Source organism: Neoarius graeffei, chromosome 20, assembly GCF_027579695.1.
Source record: "Neoarius graeffei isolate fNeoGra1 chromosome 20, fNeoGra1.pri, whole genome shotgun sequence".
NCBI lineage: Eukaryota > Metazoa > Chordata > Actinopteri > Siluriformes > Ariidae > Neoarius > Neoarius graeffei.
Genome location: NC_083588.1, coordinates 30,699,081 through 30,721,246, shown reverse-complemented (window position 1 = coordinate 30,721,246; position 22,166 = coordinate 30,699,081). Strand labels below are relative to the sequence as shown.

Sequence of the window (22,166 nt, the reverse complement as noted above, 5' to 3'; positions counted from 1 at the left end):
GCTGGAGTTTTCCTGGGCTAGATCTGTTGTCTTATTTCTCTGCTTAATCTTTAGTAGTTCCACATCTAACCAGAAGCATCATTCTGGTTTTACTGGCCATATCCCAGTTGGACAAAATAAAGAATTACAATGTTGCTGAACAAAAGTCCCTGCAGTTGATAGTGAGGATGGCAGAGACGATCATCAGGGTCTCTCTCCCACCCATCTCCGAACTCTATATGAAGCCCAGTGTCCGCCGTGCCAACAGCATCGTGCAGGACAAGTCTCACCCATCACATGCACTCTTCCCTCTCCTGCTGTCTGGCAGAAGGTACCATAGCAACTGAACCATCACTACCAGACACTGCAACAGCTTCTTCTCCCAGGCAGTCAGAGTCCTCAACTCACAAGAACTGACAGTTCAAACTGAAACTACAGTTTCTCATCCACTTCTCACTCTTTTACACACACACATGCACAATTCTCACTTTGCACTTGTCTCATTGTCAGTGTTGTTTATTGTACTTAGCTATAGATATCCATCCATCCACTATCTGTAGCTGCTTATCCTGTCCTACAGGGTCGCAGGCAAGCTTGAGCCTAACCCAGCTGACTATGGGCGAGAGGCGGGGTACACCCTGGACAAGTTGCCAGGTCATCACAGGGCTCTTAGCTATAGATAGAGTTATTTATATGCCTTGATTCTATTTTCTCTATAAATGCTCCTGAGGGAAACAGTATTTTAACTCTTTACCCATTAACGACGACATATGACGCCGGCATGTATGCACCATAATGACCTTTGTCGACTCTGAATTTGACTCTACATACGTATTTTACCTTTTACAGGTATCCCAGGTGAATATTTATGATAAAATGTATGAATTTTGAAAAGATAATTGAACAATGTTATATAAAGCATCTTTGTAAAGTTGCAGTAATCATTTATTGTACACCATTTGACATGAATTCTTCATGTAAAATGTGAAGATTGGTTTTCACACAGGTATTACTCACCTTTCAGACACTACCTGTGAGTTGGTGAATGTTGAAACATAACTTTATGAGTGATTTTTGTATTCTGTGTCATGCCCTCTTTTCAAAAATGTACTATATGTCATGATTTTTTCAACATAATGAAGGAGTAAACTGATATGAACAAAACCTTGTCTTTAGACTTTTTTTCTTGTAGGGTGAACAGTATATACATATACAAGGGTGGGTGTAGGGCGGCACGGTGGTGTAGTGGTTAGCGCTGTCGCCTCACAGCAAGAAGGTCCGGGTTCGAGCCCCGTGGCCGGCGAGGGCCTTTCTGTGTGGAGTTTGCATGTTCTCCCCGTGTCCATGTGGGTTTCCTCCGGGTGCTCCGGTTTCCCCCACAGTCCAAAGACATGCAGGTTAGGTTAACTGGTGGCTCTAAATTGACCATAGGTGTGAATGTGAGTGTGAATGGTTGTCTGTGTCTATGTGTCAGCCCTGTGATGACCTGGCGACTTGTCCAGGGTGTACCCTGCCTTTCGCCTGTAGTCAGCTGGGATAGGCTCCAGCTCGCCTGTGACCCTGTAGAACAGGATAAAGCGGCTAGAGATAATGAGATGAGATGAGAATGAGATGAGGGTGGGTGTAGCCACTGCTTTAAGGGGTAAAGAATTAATGCTCTGCTTTGCTCTGCAATGCCAATTCCTATCCACCCAAAGATTCTTTTTTATGCTTTTCCGCTCTCCCAACAATTAGTCAGATACAGATCACTTGTAATTATGAGTGTGATTTCTGTGTGCACTGGGTGAAGGTTTGTTTTCCTTTTGTGAATGAAAATGGTTAGTGCTTTTTCAGTTCCAGCCAACATATCGTTAGCCTAATAGCATAATTGCCTAAGTCATTTTTTGGCCAAATTGTGATATCTGCCTAACTTTACTCTCCTACCACTGCTGCATCACCCTGCCTTATTGCCTATGTCCTCAGCCTATCAGAACACGTTTTAGAGTCCAAAATCACTATCTGCCTTAGTCATTTCTTTGATTTAGGCATTTTTGACGCACAGATGGAGTGTGACTCCATGCATAGCCTCATTGAACGGCGTACCATCAAAGATATTCACACTCCACGTGATTACATTGTCATCTTTGAGACTGCACGTTTGCATCCATCCCCATACAAGGTGACCCAGCTATACCACAATGACTTCATGAAGTTATCTGGGGCCTATGTCACCAACATTCGACCAGGCAGAAAAGTTGGCGACCCCACAGTCCATGACCTTCGGGCTCTCCAGTACTTGGCAGATGGTCGAATCCGGCACAAGTTGGATTTTGAGTCTGACTGGTTGGATCTACCTCAGCGACTCAGCATCCCCAAAGAACCACTCCACTGGGTCCCACTCTTTCCTGCCCAATTGCCAATTACTCTCAGGAAATTCAATGACTTGCAGGCAATGAAACCAGTACTACCAAGAGTGGTCCTCCAGTACTATGACAACCTCCTTCATCAATACATAGTGTCAAAACAAGTTCACACAGCACCTGAGTAGGACTTTGGTTAAGGTTAAACAAGTAAAACAACTTGGTTAAAGTCAGGCATGTAGTAACAACTTGGTTAAGGTTAGACAGGTAACACAACTTGGTTATGTTTAGGAAAGTAAAACTACTTTTCTATGTTATGTTTGTATTTACAGTACCAGTCAAAAGTTTGGAAATACCTTCAAATTCGATGTTTTTTCTTTATTTTAATTAACTAAAAGACTTCGTGTCTTAAAGTAATGACTGACTGTTATTTCTCTTTACTTAGTTGAGTGGTTCTTGACATAATATGGATTACTACAGTTGTTGAACAGGGCTATTTACTGTATTTTTATTATTTACTCTTTACTGGTTGATGGTGTCAAATGCATTAAGAAGGCAAGAAATTCCATTTTTGACAAGGCACACCTGTTAATTGAGAAGCATTCCAGGTGACTACCTCATGAAGCTGGTTCAGATAATGCCAATAGTGTGCAAAGCTGTTATCAAGGTAAATAGTGACGACTTTGAAGAATCTAAAAGATGAAACTTTAACACTTTTTTGTTTACCATATAATTCCATATGTTATTTCATAGTATATTTCACGACAAGTTAGGCACGCACACACACACACACACTGATGACGTCACCTGCGCAACTTTGGTATTGGGCTTCCCCATCCAAAATGTTCACCCCACCCCGCCCGTCTTGTTTTTTTTTTTCGGGGGACCTTTTTTTTGGGGACCGTTTTTTTTTTTTTTTTTTTTCCCGCGCCCGCGCTTGTGCCCCCCGCGATGCCGCCCCGGGCGGCTGCCCGGTCGGACCGCCCCTGATGCTGCCTCACTTCTAAGATGCTTTGGATGAAAGCCAAATTTGAATTGAATAAAAATAGCATCCTTTAAACTATGTTACATGGATTAATTTATAATTTTATTGTGCCTATATATTTTTAAACAGGTAGAATTGTAATGTGGGCATTTATTCTGAATATCAAGTTTGCACTTCAGCACTTCTTTTCTCTCCTCATCTCATTATCTCTAGCCGCTTCTTATTTTAAAATATGTATTAATAAAGTGCCATTATGAGAACAGAAAACAATAAGAAGGAAATGGTATAATATTTATGTGTATTAAATAAAATGTGGATATAAAACACATCATGTATTTGTGTCCATATAATGAGTAAATGCAAACTTTATTTGCTGCATAGGACTATTTCTACCAGTCATACTGCTGGTGTATTTTTCCTCTTCAAATGTGTTTTTCTTTTATCTATTAATGCTACTAAAGAATATCCCAAAAGCAATCAAGCACCAAATTTAGATTTTTCTTTTATACTAATGTCAGACTTTCTTAGGGAGGCAGACGGGGTGAGGGCCAGCTGCAGGTAAACGCATTTAATGGAAAGAAAGACAAACAAACCCAAAACGTAAAACACAGATCAAAGTCCTAAAAGATGCAAGGGTCAGGTGATCGGCAAATAACATTCATAGGGCACAATCCAAAAGAGCACAAAACCAGGAAGCAGAGCAGGATCAAATCCAGAACAGAAAAAATAACAAGGATACAAAAAAAAAAAACTAGGCAGAGTCTGAACACATGTGCTATACAATACCACACAACCATTGTGTGCTAAAAGGAGTCCTCATATACCCAATCTAATCAGGATCCATGATGTAGAACAGCTGCGCATGCCTTCCAGATAGACCCAGGGTGCATACTGGGAACTGAAGTCAGAACTTGTAGTATATAGTGCTGCGCATCTGGAAGTAAGCGCTCAGCTGCATGCAGCATAGCACACAGAGCAAGTTCTTAACAATTATCCCTTTCTTGCAGCACAGTGACATTCCATTCTGGTGATGGAATGAAAATTGACTTATCAAACAGTATAAACAAATGAATTATCACTGCATGCCTGTTATAAGGGCATAGTTGGGTTTCTGTGTAGCATATCGTGACTGTGTTTCGCTGCTGGTGAGCAGGGTGATAGGAAACGGTTGAGTGTGAGCCCCCTGCTAGGCAAACAATTCACATCTCTCCACAATAACACTGGTATAGAGATAAAACAGATAGCACAATAAAAGCTTTTTTTGATAGTAAAACACTGTATACAACTGCCAAAATATAATTATAACATTTAAACCTAATAGGATCAGTTTAAAAAAAAAAAAGAAAGAAATGCTTATGAAAATAAGTTCTGTGTGCCTACTTTCATCTCATCTCATTATCTCTAGCCGCTTTATCCTGTTCTACAGGGTCACAGGCAAGCTGGAGCCTATCCCAGCTGACTACAGGCGAAAGGCAGGGTACACCCTGGACAAGTCGCCAGGTCATCGCAGGCCTGACACATAGACACAGACAACCATTCACGCTCACATTCACACCTACGGTCAATTTAGAATCACCAGTTAACCTAACCTGCATGTCTTTGGACTGTGGGGGAAACCAGAGCACCCAGAGGAAACCCATGCGGACACAGGGAGAACATGCAAACTCCGCACAGAAAGGCCCTCGCCGGCCACAGGGCTCGAACCCGGACCTTCTTACTGTGAGGCGACAGCACTAACCACTACACCATGGTGCCACCCAGGCAGAATTTATTTATTTATTTTTTGGCCTCTGGTAAAAACAGCAAACAAAGAAGCTTCTTGCTTAATTATTGATGATCATTGGAAGAATTTAGAGGCAGATAAATGTTGTAATGTTAGAAATGAAATCATACTGAAGCCAGGTTAACAGTTATAGTTGAAGTATTCCTTTAACACACACAGTATGCATGCACCGTTCTACCACATGCATTTATAATACCTGTATGCTCTCACTCTCTCTACAAGTTAGAGATGTTTCCACCAAGCTGTAGTCCTTCCCCAGTATCCAAGCCTTCTCAATTATTTGCATGTTGTTGCATCCAGGACCAGTCAGATTACCCAGAGTATCTCTCTTCTGAGACTGTGGGGCTTTTTTGGAGTGAAAAATGTTGAAAACAGCATCACCTTTACACATATCAAAGTCCCATGTTATAACTGAGGATGCCTCTGTGATTTCAATCAGCACCTGACAATGGAAAAAGAGGAACACAAAAAATATGCAAGCAGTTCAATAGCAGTGCAATTATGACATGTATAAAATAAGCCAAGAATACAACATTTAATAAAAAAAAAGAATTAGAACTCTTTCACCTGTAGCAAAAACATAAATCTGACACTAAAGTTTTGAAAACATTCATCAATCCACTTATGTTTAGCTTTTTGCATTCATGCAATCTTTTTGAGCACCAGCAGATGGCACCATTCCCCATAACATTTTATATACATGGGGTGAGTCTGGAGCTCAGGTTGCTAGATGAACTGCGTCAAGAGCTCTGAAATACCTCATGTGGAGCTCCCTTGAACATACTAGCAGTTTTGTAGACTGCGTCGGTCCAGAGTTTCATCTCCTCATTTTCCAGCTCCTCTGCTTTGCGGTACAGAGATTTGGGAACCAGGCCACCCTCTGGGACATCACACTATACATGGAGCTGAGACACAAAATATGGACCATATCAGCTTTCCTAACTCATTCATGACTGGAAATCCATTTTTACATTTGCTCCAATTCGTCTTTTTGTATATTTTAATTCAGAACATTGCTTATTATATTTTAATTCACCAAATCCAGCTCAAGCTAAAGTAAGATTCATTGTGGTCATATGACATAAGAGAGTATAAAATGTATGATGTCAATGCTGAATTGGGTAATGCATAATCAGGGGCTCCAAATATTTATAACCATAAACTTGGCATCTATTACTGACTCCTGACAGAATTGCTGTACATACTATCTCATCTCATCTCATCTCATCTCATCTCATCTCATCTCATCTCATGATCTCTAGCCGCTTTATCCTGTTCTACAGGGTCGCAAGCAAGCTGGAGCCTATCCCAGCTGACTACGGGCAAAAGGCGGGGTACACCCTGGACAAGTCGCCAGGTCATCACAGATTATTATCTCATCTCATCTCATTATCTCTAGCCGCTTTATCCTGCTGTTCTACAGGGTCGCAGGCAAGCTGGAGCCTATCCCAGCTGACTACGGGCGAAAGGCGGGGTACACCCTGGACAAGTCGCCAGGTCATCACAAGGCTGACACATAGACAGAACCATTCACACTCACATTCACACCTACGGTCAATTTAGAGTCACCAGTTAACCTAACCTGCATGTCTTTGGACTGTGAGGGAAACCGGAGCACCCGGAGGAAACCCACACAGACACGGGGAGAACATGCAAACTCCACACAGAAAGGCCCTCGCCAGCCACGGGGCTCGAACCCTGACCTTCTTGCTGTGAGGTGACAGCACTAACCACTACACCACCGTGCTGCCAGATTATTATTATTATTATTATTATTACTACTACACAAATTTCCCAGTCTTTTGTTGCCCCATCCACTTTTTTTTTAATGTGTTGCTGGCACTAAATTCAAAATGAGCATATATATATATATATATATTTCTCAATTTCAACAGCTGATATGTTCTCTTTGTACCATTTTCAATGAAATATAGGATTTCCATGATTTGCAAATCATCACATTCTGTTTTTATTTACAGTTTACACATTTCTGTTTTTAGAAATGGGTTTGAGGGTGTTAAATTTTGGCTTCTCTGCAAGACCCCCATATACCTAATATTGCATCAATTAATATTGTTTGCTATGCTTATTCTATTATCTTTTTCTCACAGCTGTTTTAGTAAATAAGACAGTTATATGCTTATATTCTTGGGGAAGTATGTCTTTTAAGCTAAATATAATTATATATGATTATATTCATAATTGATTTTTTAAAAAACCTTTACTAGTGTCCAGAGCACAGGAAAGACTCGGGGAGCTCTTAGTATTAGCAACCGCCCTAGTGTCTCAGGGTAGTTGGCCTCCACCACCTCTATAATCCTCAATAAAGCCTTAATTCCTGGCCTCCACAGATGCCTCATATTCAACCCCTCCTGATCCACCAGACAGGTCCAGCAACTACATATTAATGCAAATGCATAAGCCCAGACATAAGCATAGGTCATATACTGTATATATTGCCAAGTGTCATGTATTAATCCTACCTAATGGGTTTACCAAATCTGATTGTGTTCTCCTCACAGCGCTTGAGACCTTCCTCATTGATGGATAACACCTGATGATGGAACAAGAAGGGAAGAAGATACATGAGCATGGTTGCACATGCCTAATATATTGTATGCTTAATGCAGTACTGCTTACATGTCGAAGAAGGGATTCTTCCCCTAAAGCCCGCACAAGTCCTTTGGTGTCCATTTGTCCTAGCCGTAAGATATAGAGAGGTAGGCCATCTAGCAGTGTTTCCCAAAGTTTTTTTCTGGGGACCCACATTTTAGAAGTCAGAAACCTTCGCGACCCAAGTCAGTGGACATTATAAGTAAATCAAGAAATAAATGTGTGCTTGACCATTATTGAACATTAAGGAGTATATTTTATTCAGTGAACAATCCATCATCTGAACAGTTAGTAGCCTATTATTCAAGATTTAAACAGTAATTGAACCAGCAATCATCCACAAGTAACCCATTTAAACATTAAATGTTGCCCATTTCTTGAAAATACAAACAAAAAACAAACAAAAATACCAAAATAGTCAATAAAATAATTAGGCTATATAAAGATTGCTTATTTTTACATTATCTGCTAATGGGATAGATGGGCCTGTCTGCGTTTTTGTAGTGCGCTCCAGTCCGGGTTGCAGGAGGAGAGCGCAATATGCATATCAGGCACAGCATTCAGTCTGTTTCTGTGCTGTGTCTTTTTGTGAGGACAGAAAATCCCAATTCGCACATGTAGGTTGTGGTGAATGGAATGAGAATCGAAATACTGGTCCTACTGAGGACAGGGTATTCTGCTGAAACTGTTATCCAGAATGATGATAAGGTCACAGACTCGAACAGTCTTTTCAGAGTGCGATCGCAGCTGAGCTGCAACAACTCAGCTTCTTTTGCAGGACTAAGTGTCAACTCGAGCAAAGATTCGGGTCTCTCAAACTCAAAGGGATTTTGGATCCATCTTTTATCACCCAGGACGGAAAACCTCTCTGATGGAAAATAGCAATCAAATCTCTCGATCAGCGCAGCGAGATGAGTTTGAATAAGCGCAGAGAGGCGGTTCACGTGTGTGCTCATGACATCATGTTCTTCTACGTACTGCAGCATAGTGGGGAACATGTAGTAACTTGGGTCTGGCCTTCTGAGTCTTGCAAGCCACAGCTTCAATGGCTTTTGGAAAGCCTGGACATTTTTCCAATTAAAGAAAACATTGTTGTGCCGTCCTTGTAATTTCAGGATCAGTTCGTTGAGCAATGAAAAGATGTCGGCCAGATACGACAAATTGAGAAGCCAATCGTCAGTGAACAATTCAGCAAGATGGGACTTTTTCTGGATGAGGAAGGCATGGATTTCATGTCTCAGTTAATAAAATCTTATTAAAACTCTGCCTTTGGACAACTAGCGAACTTCCGTGTGAAACAGTAAGTGCGTGTGCTCGGCTCCTATGTCAGTGCACAATTGATCGAACAGTCGGGTGTTAAGTGAGCTGGCCTTAATTAAGTTTACAATGTGAATAACTTCGCTTAGTGTTTTCTCTAGGGCGGGGGGCATACCCTTGCATGCCAGTGCCTGGCGATGTATGAAACAATGTAATTTCCTTCCCCGCTGCCTCCTTTATTCGTGCCACAACTCCGCTTTTCCTGCCCGTCATATTTGCTGCCCCATCGCTAGTTACACCTGCACAGTTACCCCATTCAAGTCCACACTTTACCATGTAGTCATTAAAGACACGGAATATATCTTCTCCTGTGGTTCCCGTTGGGATATTCAAGCAACACAACAAGTCCTCCAAAAATTCATTTTCCCATGCATATCTAACATACACCAGCAAAGTGGCGCAGTCTGCGATGTCTGCGCTCTCATCCAGTTGTATTGAGGTTTTTCACCCACGTGACCAAGTCATGTGATGCATCATTAGGCTGCCATTTTGGACGTCACGGCTCGAATCAGTTTGAATGCGAGGAAGGCGACAAACGAAAAACATAAAAGAAAAAGGAGCGAGATGCAGAAAACACCTTCACTATCCAGCGACGTAGGGCATTTACAGGGTGAGCAGAGGGAGAGGTATTTGCAAAAATTGAGGTTAGCAGGCTTAGAGAACGACGTTTACCTGCTTCCACCAGGATTGTTCACTGACGTACGGAAGTACACGAAGCCCTCGTCTTTACCTGACTTCGGCCCACATGATCTGTATACCTATGTCGTTAAAAACCCATCGCCATACACAGGTATTGATCTGAAAGCGTATAAGAGTTTGGATGCCTACAAATATTTTGTGTCAGGCTGGGTAACATGCCTACATCAGTGGGTCGTCCCTGGAGCTGGTGGTCGCCATCTTATTACAGCTAAGGTTTGTTCACATTTTCATTTACTTTCGGTCCTCAGGATAAACAAAATGTTATTAAATGTCATTGAAATAACTTCTTAGTCTGTTGAGACATGGCCCGTTATAAATTTGCTGTTACCAGGCAATGACCAAGAACTGTATTATTAGGGTCAGTGTCTGTGTTGTAGCAGTGTACTAGCAGCTAGCTGTTAGCACTAGCTAATGTCAACAACATAGTAGCTAGTATGTTACTGTAGCAATGTTTACGTTCAGTCATTTGGATGACTGTTAAAACCTTTCAGTCTCAAGTTTTTCCTTTACTGTATTTACTAGTTTACTGTAATTATGATCCAGCAGCTATTTACACCGGATCCAGTGTAAATAGCTGCCAGAGCGTGGTCCGGCTTGCTCCCCCTCAAATTAAGCAGCGCGCTCTGGCTTGCTCCTGGAGTGCTCCGGGAGCAAGCCGGAGCACGCTGCTTAATTTGAGGGGGAGCAAGCCGGAGCGCGCTCCAGCAGCTATTTACACTGGATCCGGTGTAAATAGCTGCCGGATTATAATTACAGTAAACTAGTAAATACAGTAAAGGAAAAACTTGAGACTGAAAGGTTTTAACAGTCATCCAAATGACTGAACGTAAACATTGCTACAGTAACATACTAGCTACTATGTTGTTGACATTAGCTAGCTTGACCTTCAAAATGGCGGACACCGGGGCGTCACGTGACCCTGTGACGTCAGGTGAAATACCTCAATTGAAAAACATCCTGCTTTCTTTAGTCGGGTAACAAGCTGCTCTTCCAAGTTGTCTGCAATGTCATGTATTCTTTGTGATACAGTGTTGTTGCTCAAGGGAATGCTTTTTAATTTTTCAGACGACTTCTCGTCTAAAACAGCGCTGACCATGTCAATTGCTGCAGGCAGAATTAACTTTTCTGCTACGGTGTGTTGTCCAGTTGTTGATTTGGTCGATACACTGGTAGAGACATTCAAGGGGGGCATAATCATTAGGTGATAGAGCAAAATAAATTTTGGTGTCATCTGCATAGCGGTGATACAAAATTGAGTTGTTCTTGGTAATTTGTCCAAGTGGGAGCATATAAAGGTTGAATAGTAATGGTCCAAGAATCGACCCCTGGGGGACACCACAGGTCAAGGACATTGATGTTGAGGTACAATTTCCCATGGTAACAAAGAAGCTTCTATCTTTTAAGTATGATTTTAGCCAATCGATAACTTTACCAGTCAACCCAACCCAGTGTTCAAGTCGATATAGCAGTATGTTGTGACATTAGCTAGCTTGACCTTCAAAATGGCGGACACCGGGGCGTCACGTGACCCTATGACATCAGGTGAAATACCTCAATTAAAAAACATCCTGCTTTCTTTAGTCGGGTAACAAGCTGCTCTTCCAAGTTGTCTGCAATGTCATGTATTCTTTGTGATACAGTGTTGTTGCTCAAGGGAATGCCTTTTAATTTTTCAGACGACTTCTCGTCTAAAACAGCGCTGACCATGTCAATTGCTGCAGGCAAAATTAACTTTTCTGCTACGGTGTGTGGTTGTTTCTCCATGGCCACACGGTGAGCAACTTTGTAAGAGGCGAGTTGGACTTTTTCGTTCAACGTGACATTTTTTTGTAGAATGTCGGCTTATGCTTTCATCTCCTGTGCCTTTCTTTGAAAAAAATCTAAGGGCTTGTCCACCAAATCTGGGTGCAGCGTTTCAAGATGCCTCTTAAGTTTAGTTGGTTAAAGACTTTCGTTGGCCAGTTTTTCGCTGCAGATAACACACATTGGCCTTGCATCATGGCTAGGAGCAGCACAATTGACAAAACCATAATTCAAAAAATAGTCTTTGTAAGGCCTTGCTGCTGATTTTCTCTTTTTTGCTGGGGGCAAAAAAGTTGTTGCACATCCTTGCACAGTGTTAACACTGCTAGCCTCTTTTTCTGCATTTTCAATACTAGCATTGGTATTAGCTTCATCGATTGCCCCCTGACTTCCTTCACCTTGAGCTGCACTGACCTTTGATGTTTCATCAACATTACCCTTGTTTTTTGACAGGCAAGCAAGCATTCTCAACTTTAGGCAATTTTAAAACTAATTGCAAGAACACTCATACACAAATTCGTGATTCGTACAAGCCCTCTCACGTGACAGAACTGTATACATATGGTTGCCAGATTTTATTCGAATTGTTTCCGAATGTCCTCTGCACATCGGCTCCAGCAAAGTGCTGAGCACTGCTCTGCCAATATTCGATTCCATTGATTTCAATGCAACATACCGGGCCCAGCTATGCAGCCACAGCTCGATAAAATTGTGAATCCATAGGCTATTCTGCATACAATGAACCGTCAGTTTGTGGGAGCAAGCAAAATAGTTGAATTCGAAAGTGCTCAGTCCGCAATGCAGTCAGAACTGAACGGAGGGCCAGGTAAAAAAAAAAAAAACGGATTTGTGAAAATTGGGCTGGATCACCCACCCCCCGCCCAACCTTGCTACCTTGCTTTTAGCAATGTGTATAAATAAAAATCCAGAATCCTCAATGATGCATGTTCACATGCTGACAGAAACAGCTCAAACAACACAGAGAAGGTCTCTGCTCTGCTAAAGTGAGACTGCGGGAAAGCAATCACCACCTATACTGTAGGTTCCACAATCGGCCTTGTCTTTTGCAACATCGTTGAAAGTTTTAATTAGATTAGAACTTGTTGCGTGCTTCTTGCTACAGTATTGGTGTTAATTGGATTAGAACATTTTCAAGTGCTTGTGTTTAATCGGTTTTAGAACAGTGGCTTTTTGCGCTTTTGTGAAGAAAGACAAGACAAAGAATACTGTACCTATTTAATACACAGTCTGTAATTTTAATAGCCTACGCTATTTTTTTTAACTGTACAGAAACATCACAGGCACAGGTGTAGCTTTTAAACTGGCAGCTATTTTGAGGTCATATGCAGACAGCTGGATGACCACTAAGGAAACATGCGAGACGACCCACAAAAAGTTTTTCGCGACCCACATGAGGGTCGCGACCCAGTCTTTGGGAAACAGTAATCTACAGAACATATAAACAAAAACACTAATTGCTCTTTGTTCTGCATAAAATCAGTTTTCCATACATCTGTTTATCAGATATCTACCTTCAATGACTGAGCTCAAAGTGATTTGTTTTTGCGTATTTGTAATGATGTGGTAAGAGCTCTATTACTAGATCAGGCAGATAATTTCCAATAACAGATGCCACTCTATGCATAAGGATATACCACAGAATGATACTTCAACGATACTTCATAATCTCAGATAAGTCCCTTGGGGCCTTATTTATAAAGCACTGACACAGTCTGACAGATTGACATTGACAGATTTAACAGTGAAGCTGACTAGAAAATGTATGTGTATAAAAGTTTGTTTGGTTCTTTGTTCCATCATTCTGTGGGGGAATTTTAGTGTGACATCAAGGAGTGTGGGTAGTCGAAGAGAGCAAAATTGGCCACACTGTCTCTAGGCTCTTCTGAGTATGTTGTATGTCACTCTGGATAAGAATATCTGCTAAATGCCTGTATAATGTAATGAACTGATGAAGTTTTAATTTTTTTTGGTAATATAAATGATAATCAGTTGATTTATCCTTGCTTGAAAATTTGTAGGAGGTTTTTGCCTTCTCACCTGGCACTCAGTACTTGTGACAGTCATATTGATGTACACATAAGATTAATTTGCATGATGGAGAATTCTGAAATTTTACCTCTTTAACTTTACAATGATTTGGGATTAATAATCAGACCAGTGGTGGGAGGGATTTTGGAAAATTCAAGCTCTTTTCAGGCTAATGGATGCTCCTAAAGCCTTTGTAATTTTTTAAAAGAAAATAATGAAACATCAACTTGTATTCTACACATCTTTATACATTTAGGCCCCTGGATTAGATTTCATGTTAGATTGATAAATATTGTTCCAAAGGAATTTTTTTTAGTAAATGTATCATATAATGCAAAAGGTCTTAAATCTTTGTGCCTTTGTCATGATAGTGCCATCCCCCAGTGTAGTAGTCAAGTAACAGCTGTGGGCACTTCCATGAGTCCAGCAAGAAGTCCACTTGGTGCTGCTTCCTCCAGGTGAGCGTATGGCACAGTGCCTCTCAAGCTTTCTTTATGTTAAAGTCCTGTGAGCACAGAAACCGCAGCACATGCTGGTCTTTAGGGAGCTGCAACAGATGGACATGGGTAAGATTAGTATGACGATAAATTCACATTTGACACAATTATTAACTAACCCCATTAGAGAATAGGTTTTCCCTTTAAAATACAACCCCGATTCCAAAAAAGTTGGGACAAAGTACAAATTGTAAAGAAAAATGGAATGCAATAATTTACAAATCTCAAAAACTGATATTGTATTCACAATAGAACATAGACAACATATCAAATGTCAAAAGTGAGACATTTTGAAATTTCATGCCAAATATTGGCTCATTTGAAATTTCATGACAGCAACACATCTTAAAAAAGTTGGGACAGAGGCAATAAGAGGCTGGAAAAGTTAAAGGTACAAAAAAGGAACAGCTGGAGGACCAAATTGCAACTCATTAGGTCAATTGGCAATAGGTCATTAACATGACTGGGTATAAAAAGAGCATCTTGGAGTGGTAGCGGCTCTCAGAAGTAAAGATGGGAAGAGGATCACCAATCCCCCAATTCTGCGCCGACAAATAGTGGAGCAATATCAGAAAGGAGTTCGACAGTGTAAAATTGCAAAGAGTTTTAACATATCATCATCTACAGTGCATAATATCATCAAAAGATTCGGAGAATCTGGAAGAATCTCTGTGCGTAAGGGTGAAGGCCGGAAAACCATACTGGGTGCCCGTGATATTCGGGCCCTTAGACGCCACTGCATCACATACAGGCATGCTTCTGTATTGGAAATCACAAAATGGGCTCAGTAATATTTCCTGAGAACATTATCTATGAACACAATTCACCGTGCCATCCGCCGTTGCCAGCTAAAACTCTATAGTTCAAAGAAGAAGCCGTATCTAAACATGATCCAGAAGCGCAGACGTCTTCTCTGGGCCAAGGCTCATTTAAAATGGACTGTAGCAAAGTGGAAAACTGTTCTATGGTCAGACGAATCAAAATTTGAAGTTCTTTATGGAAATCAGGGACGCCGTATCATTCGGACTAAAGAGGAGAAGGACGACCCAAGTTGTTGTCAGCGCTCAGTTCAGAAGCCTGCATCTCTGATGGTATGGGGTTGCATTAGTGCGTGTGGCATGGGCAGCTTAAACATCTGGAAAGACACCATCAATGCTGAAAGGTATATCCAGGTTCTAGAGCAACATATGCTCCCATTCAGACGACGTCTCTTTCAGGGAAGACCTTGCATTTTCCAACATGATAATGCCAAACGACATACTGCATTAATTACAGCATCATGGCTGCGTAAAAGAAGGGTCCGGGTACTGAACTGGCCAGCCTGCAGTCCAGATCTTTCACCCGTAGAAAACATTTGGCACATCATAAAACGGAAGATACGACAAAAAAGACCTAAGACAGTTGAACAACTAGAATCCTACATTAGACAAGAATGGGTGAACATTCCTATCCCTAAACTTGAGCAACTTGTCTCCTCAGTCTCCAGACATTTACAGACTGTTGTAAAGAGAAAAGGGGATGTCTCACAGTGGTAAACATGGCCTTGTCCCAACTTTTTTGAGATGTGTTGTTGTCATGAAACTTAAAATCACCTAATTTTTCTCTTTAAATGATAAATTTTCTCAGTTTAAACATTTGATATGTCATCTATGTTCTATTCTGAATAAAATATGGAATTTTGAAACTTCCACATCATTGCATTCCGTTTTTATTTACAATTTGTACTTTGTCCCAACTTTTTTGGAATCGGGGTTGTAATAAAAAAAGAAAAACATATTGAAATAGAAACTTCTACTGCACATCCCCTGGAATTGCACTGCTCACCAGCTTTCACTAGCTGCTACTCTTGTATTCTCTGATTTACTCCTTGTCTATCCAAGATGCTCCTGCTATGGAGGAGTACAGTCAGGAGGCCCTCAGGAGGTCCTTTTTCTTAACAATTGCAGCCTTGGCACCTTTCTTGCAACCTTCTTCCCCTTAATTTCAACCAATTCCCTACTTATTGTAAATATAATTATGAAATTTGTAAAGCAAGACAATCTTTCTTCTCCAACATCATCAACAGGAATATGAACAATGCCCGTGTGCTATTTTCAACAGTAGAGAAGCTAACTAATCCCCCACCACAATTAGTACCTGAACTTCTCTCAGTTAATAAATGCAATGAGTTTTCATCCTTCTTCAAAGGTAAAATTGATAAAATACGGCAGAATATTGCTCATAATATATCTCAGTTGCAAATAATTGAAAAGCTGCAATCACCAGTGACACAGGCAGACAACTTCAACACAATGTCAGAATTTTGTTTAATTGATTACAAGACTCCTGAAAAAACTGTACAAAATCTCAGTTCCTCAACATCTGAATTGGACATTCTGCCCACCAACTTTTTTAAGTCTGTTCTTCACCTTATAATTACAGATGTGCTTCAGATCATAAATACATCCCTAGAGACTGGCATTGTTCCTGTGTCCCTGAAAAAAGCCGTTGTAAAGCCCCTACTTAAAAAGAATAATCTGGATGCTTCAGTATTAAACAACTACAGGCCAATATCAAATCTACCATTCATCGGGAAAATCCTTGAAAAAAATTGTCTTCAATCAATTAACTGCCTTCTTGATATCAAACAGCTGTTTTGATAACTTTCAGTCAGGATTTCATGCCAATCATAGCACTGAAACAGCACTGATTAAAGTTATAAATGACATATGTCTTAATACTGATGCAGGCAAAACATCGGTCCTGGTGTTACTGGACCTCAGTGCAGCTTTTGATACTGTTGATCACAACATACTGCTATATCGACTTGAACACTGGGTTGGGTTGACTGGTAAAGTTATCGATTGGCTAAAATCATACTTAAAAGATAGAAGCTTCTTTGTTACCATGGGAAATTGTACCTCAACATCAATGTCCTTGACCTGTGGTGTCCCCCAGGGGTCGATTCTTGGACCATTATTATTCAACCTTTATATGCTCCCACTTGGACAAATTATCAAGAACAACTCAATTTTGTATCACCGCTATGCAGATGACACCCAAATTTATTTTGCTCTATCACCTAATGATTATGCCCCCCTTGAATGTCTCTACCAGTGTATCGACCAAATCAACAACTGGATGTCACAAAATTTTCTTCAGCTGAACACAGATAAAACAGAAGTAATTCTATTTGGGAAAAAAGATGAAAGACTCAGGATTACCACTATTCTTGACACAAAGGGGATGAAAACAAAAGATATGGTTAAAAATCTTGGTGTTTTCATTGACAGCGAGCTAAATTTTGCCAGTCACATGAAAGCAATCACTAAAACGGCATTTTATCACCTAAAAAACATTTCCAAACTAAGAGGACATATGTCAAAAAATGATCTGGAAAAACTTATACATGCCTTCATCTCTAGTAGGGTTGATGACTGTAATGGCCTTTTCACAGGCCTCCCAAAAAAGACCATCAAACGACTTCAGGTGATTCAAAATGCAGTGGCTAGGGTTCTCACATGAACAAAAAGAACAGAGCACATTACTCCAATTCTAAGGTCCCTTCACTGGCTTCCAGTAAGCTATAGAATTGACTTTAAAGTATTGCTGCTGGTGTACAAATCTCTAAATGGTACAGGGCCCAATTACCTCTCTGATATGTTGCAGCAGCCTAACCCAATCAGATCTACAGTACCAGATCGCAGCAGCAAAATTTACTGGTAAAATCTGTTGTTAAAACAAAGTGTGGTGAAGCAGCTTTTAGCTACTATGCAGTACAGCTATGGAACTGTGGGGGCATGGTCAAGCGCCGGTCTGTGACAGGAGGGCGGAGCCAGGGAAGGTGAGTGGCAGAATCACTACACCTGACGGTAATTAACCTGTGTTTTGTGTGTTTTCCCAGTAACCGCTCCCTATTTAAAGAGGCAGAGGGAGAGCAGAGGGAGTGCAATCCGGGACCTGAACACAGAGTGTGTGTGTGTGTGTGTGTGTGTGTGTGTGTGTGTGTGTGTGTTACGCCGCATACTAGAAACTGGCGATTTAACTGAAAAGTTGAGAAATAAAAGCCTTCTCTGTATCTAAAGCGTTGTCCTGCCATCCTCTGTGCTCCACCCACACTCCGTAAGCGCTACAGTGGTGCCGAAACCTGGGAAAGGTGGAGCACCAACCTTGCAGCCCCATGGAATCCTCCCCGTTCGCGGACTTGGTCCACGCCCTCGCCATGGCTCAGCAGAGCCAGCACCAGGCACTCGTCACGCTCCGAAAGGAGCAGGAGCGACGCTTCAAAGCCCTGGTGCTGGCCCAGCAGGAAGATCTTGAGGCGTTCCGGCATCTCCTCGAGTCGGCGGGGTCTACCAGCGCCCCGGCCGCGGGCCTGTCTCCCCTCACCATGACCAAGATGGGCCCGCAGGACGACCCCGAGGCGTTTATCACCTTGTTCAAGCAGGTCACTGAAGCCTCGGGGTGGCCGATGGAGCAGCACGCGGCGCGCCTCCTCCCCCTCCTGACGGGAGAGGTGCAGCTGGCCGCACTACAGCTCCCCGCCGACTGCCGTCTGGCCTACGCGGACCTTCGCCGGGCCGTCCTCCAGCGCGTGGGGCACACGCCCGAACAACAGCACCAGCGCTTCCGCGCACTGCGGATGGAGGAAGTCGGCCAGCCGTTCGCGTTCAGCCAGCAGCTCCGGGACGCCTGCTAGCGGTGGCTGAGGGCAGACGATCGCGACGCCGAGGGAATCATCGATCAGGTGGTGCTGGAGCAATTCATCGCCCGCTTACCAGCCGGAACCACAGAGTGGGTCCAGTGCCACCGCCCGGCGTCGCTGGATCAGGCCATAGGACTGGCGGAGGATCATTTGGCGGCTGTTCCGGTGGCAGGACAGCCGACGACGTCGTCTCTTCTCTCCTCTTTTCTCTCTCTTCCTCCCCCCCTTCTGTGTCCCGTCCTCGCCCCATTCCCCCACCACGGAGGCGGGGCCCGGCTCCACCCCAGCCGGCCCGCCGCACCCGTGGTGCCCTCCCATTTCTCCCTTCTGTGTCTGTCTCTTCTCCCCCTCAGGTGAGTGAGCCCCAGAGCACAGCTGCAGAGGGAAGGCCAGGGCCAGTTTGCTGGTGCTGCGGGGAACCGGGCCGCCTGCAGCAACAGTGCGCAGCAATGGAGGTGGGCACAGTGGAGCGGATCCCTGACACGCCAGAGGCTGCCCTCGATCGGGCCGGAGCATATCGCATACCAGTGAGTGTACAAGGGGCTACATATCAGGTGTTGGTGGATTTGGGTTGCAATCAGACCTCGATCCGCCAAAGCCTGGTGCAAGACGAGGCATTGGGGGGAGCACAGGGGGTGAAGGTGTTGCGTGTGCACGGGGATGTTCACAGATACCCTTTGGTGTCGGTCCACATATATTTCAGAGGGGAAAAATCTATAGTGAAGGCAGCGGTTAATCCTCGCTTTACCCACTCTTTAATTTTGGGGACTGATTGGCCGGGATTTCAGGGTTTGATGACGTGCCTAGTAAAGAGTGGGTCCTGCTGTTTGACAAGGGGAGGTCCCGGTGTCGCTTTGGCTGGAGCTGCTGTCGCAGAGCCGTCTACATCATCTCCGCGACAGAGCGAGGAGCTCTGAGGAGTCCTTCCGGATTACCCACTAGAACAATCGCGAGACGAGACTCTGCGACACGCGTTTGACCAAGTGAGAGTAATCGATGGTCAAACGCTCCAGCCGAACGCCACCCCGTCCTTCCCCTATTTTTCCATTTTGAAGGATAAATTATACCGAGTGACGCAGGACACTCAGACAAAAGAGCGAGTCACACAGTTATTAATTCCAAAGAGCCGCCGGGATTTGGTATTCCAGGCGGCTCACTTTAATCCCATGGCTGGACACCTAGGGCAGGATAAGACACTAGCCCGGATAATGGCCCGATTTTATTGGCCGGGGATTCGCGGCGACATCCGTAAGTGGTGTATGGAGTGCCGCGAATGCCAGTTAGTAAATCCAGCGGCCATTCCAAAAGCGCCCTTGCGCCCCCTACCATTAATCGAGACCCCGTTTGAAAGAATTGGGATGGATCTCGTCGGGCCATTAGATCGGTCAACACGAGGGTACCGCTTTATATTGGTTCTGGTGGACTATGCAACGCGATACCTGGAAGCGGTGCCTCTTCACAATATCTCAGCATGCAGTATTGCAGAGGCCCTCTTCCACGTCATCTCCCGGGTTGGAATCCCGAAATAGATTCTGACTGACCAAGGCACCTCGTTTATGTCACGAACACTGGGCGAACTGTATGGGTTACTGGGTATTAAGCCGATCCGCACCAGCGTTTATCACCCACAAATGGACAGTTTAGTTGAACGGTTCAATCGCACCCTCAAAAATATAATAAAAAAATTCATAAGTGAGGACGCACGTAACTGGGATAAGTGGCTCGAACCCTTGTTATTTGCAGTGCGAGAGGTCCCCCAAGCCTCCACGGGGTTTTCCCCATTTGAATTACTATATGGGCGTAAGCCGCGCGGCATCTTAGATGTACTGCGGGAAAATTGGGAGGAGGGACCTTCACAGAGTAAAAACGAAATTCAGTACGTTATGGACCTGCGCGCAAAACTCCACACGCTCACCCACCTAACTCAGGAGAATTTGCGGCAGGCCCAGGAACGGCAAGCCCGCCTGTACAACAAGGGCACGCACCTTAGAGAGTTCACTCCGGGAGATAAGGTACTCGTCCTGTTGCCCACGTTGAGCTCCAAATTAATCGCCAAGTGGCAAGGGCCCTTTGAAGTCACACGGCGAGTCGGGGATGTCAACAATGAGGTAAGGCGAACAGACGGGGAGGGGGCACTACAGACCTACCACCTCAATCTGCTTAAACTCTGGAACGAGGAGGTCCCTGTGGCGTTGGTGTCGGTAGTTCCAGAGAAGGCGGCGCTGGGGCCGGAGGTTCAAAAAGGGACATTGGCATCACGTACCTCTCCGGTCCCCTGTGGAGACCACCTCTCCCCAGCCCAACTCACGGAGGTCGCCCAGTTGCAGGCCGAGTTTTCGGATGTGTTCTCGCCCCTGCCCGGTCGCACTAACCTCATAGAACACCACATAGAGACGCCCCCGGGGGTGGTAGTGCATAGCCGCCCTTATAGGCTACCCGAACACAAAAAAAAGGTGGTTCGGGAAGAACTTCAGGCCATGCTCGAAATGGGCATCATCGTTGAGTCCCACAGTGACTGGAACAACATGGTGGTCTTGGTTCCCAAGGCTGACGGCTCGGTCCGGTTCTGTGTGGACTATAGAAAAGTCAACGCGGTGTCTAAATTCGACGCGTACCCAATGCCTCGTATTGATGAGCTGCTCGATCGACTAGGCACGGCTCGCTTTTACTCGACACTGGATTTGACGAAGGGATATTGGCAGATCCCCTTGACTCCATTATCCCGGGAGAAAACGGCCTTTTCCACACCGTTCGGCTTACACCAGTTCGTCACACTTCCGTTTGGGCTGTTTGGGGCACCCGCTATGTTTCAGCAGCTGATGGACAGGGTCCTCCGGCCCCATGCCACCTATGTGGCCGCTTATCTCGATGATATTATCATTTATAGTAATGACTGGCAGCAGCACCTGCAACACCTGAGGGCCATCCTTAGTTCGCTGAGGCAGGCGGGTCTCACTGCCAACCCGAAGAAGTGTGCGATTGGGTGGGTGGAAGTACGGTATCTAGGCTTCCACTTGGACAATGGGCAGGTGTGTCCCCAAATTAATAAGACAGCAGCAATTGCGGCCTGCCCGAGGCCCAAGACCAAAAAGGGGGTGAGACAGTTCCTGGGGCTGGCTGGCTACTATCATAGGTTTATACCTAATTATTCGGACGTCACCAGCCCACTGACTGACCTCACTAAAAAGGGGGCGCCAGATCCGGTCCAGTGGACGGAGCAGTGCCAGCGGGCTTTCTCTGAGGTAAAGGCTGCACTGTGTGGGGGGGGCCACTTTTACACTCCCCTGACTTCTCTCTCCCTTTTATGTTGCAGACAGATGCGTCGGACAGAGGGCTGGAGGCCGTTTTGTCCCAGCAGGTGGAGGGGGAGGATCGCCCCGTCCTGTACATCAGTCGGAAGCTGTCGGTGCGTGAGGGG

The 22,166-nt window shown here is 43.9% G+C and overlaps 2 pseudogenes; both read right to left on the bottom strand.

Annotated features, from left to right (window-relative positions):
- The window catches only part of LOC132869036 (SEC14-like protein 1), a 126,718-nt pseudogene that overhangs the window by 17,362 nt on the left and 87,190 nt on the right, over positions 1-22,166 (bottom strand).
- On the bottom strand, positions 8,168-13,603 carry LOC132869370 (protein FAM200A-like; annotated as a pseudogene).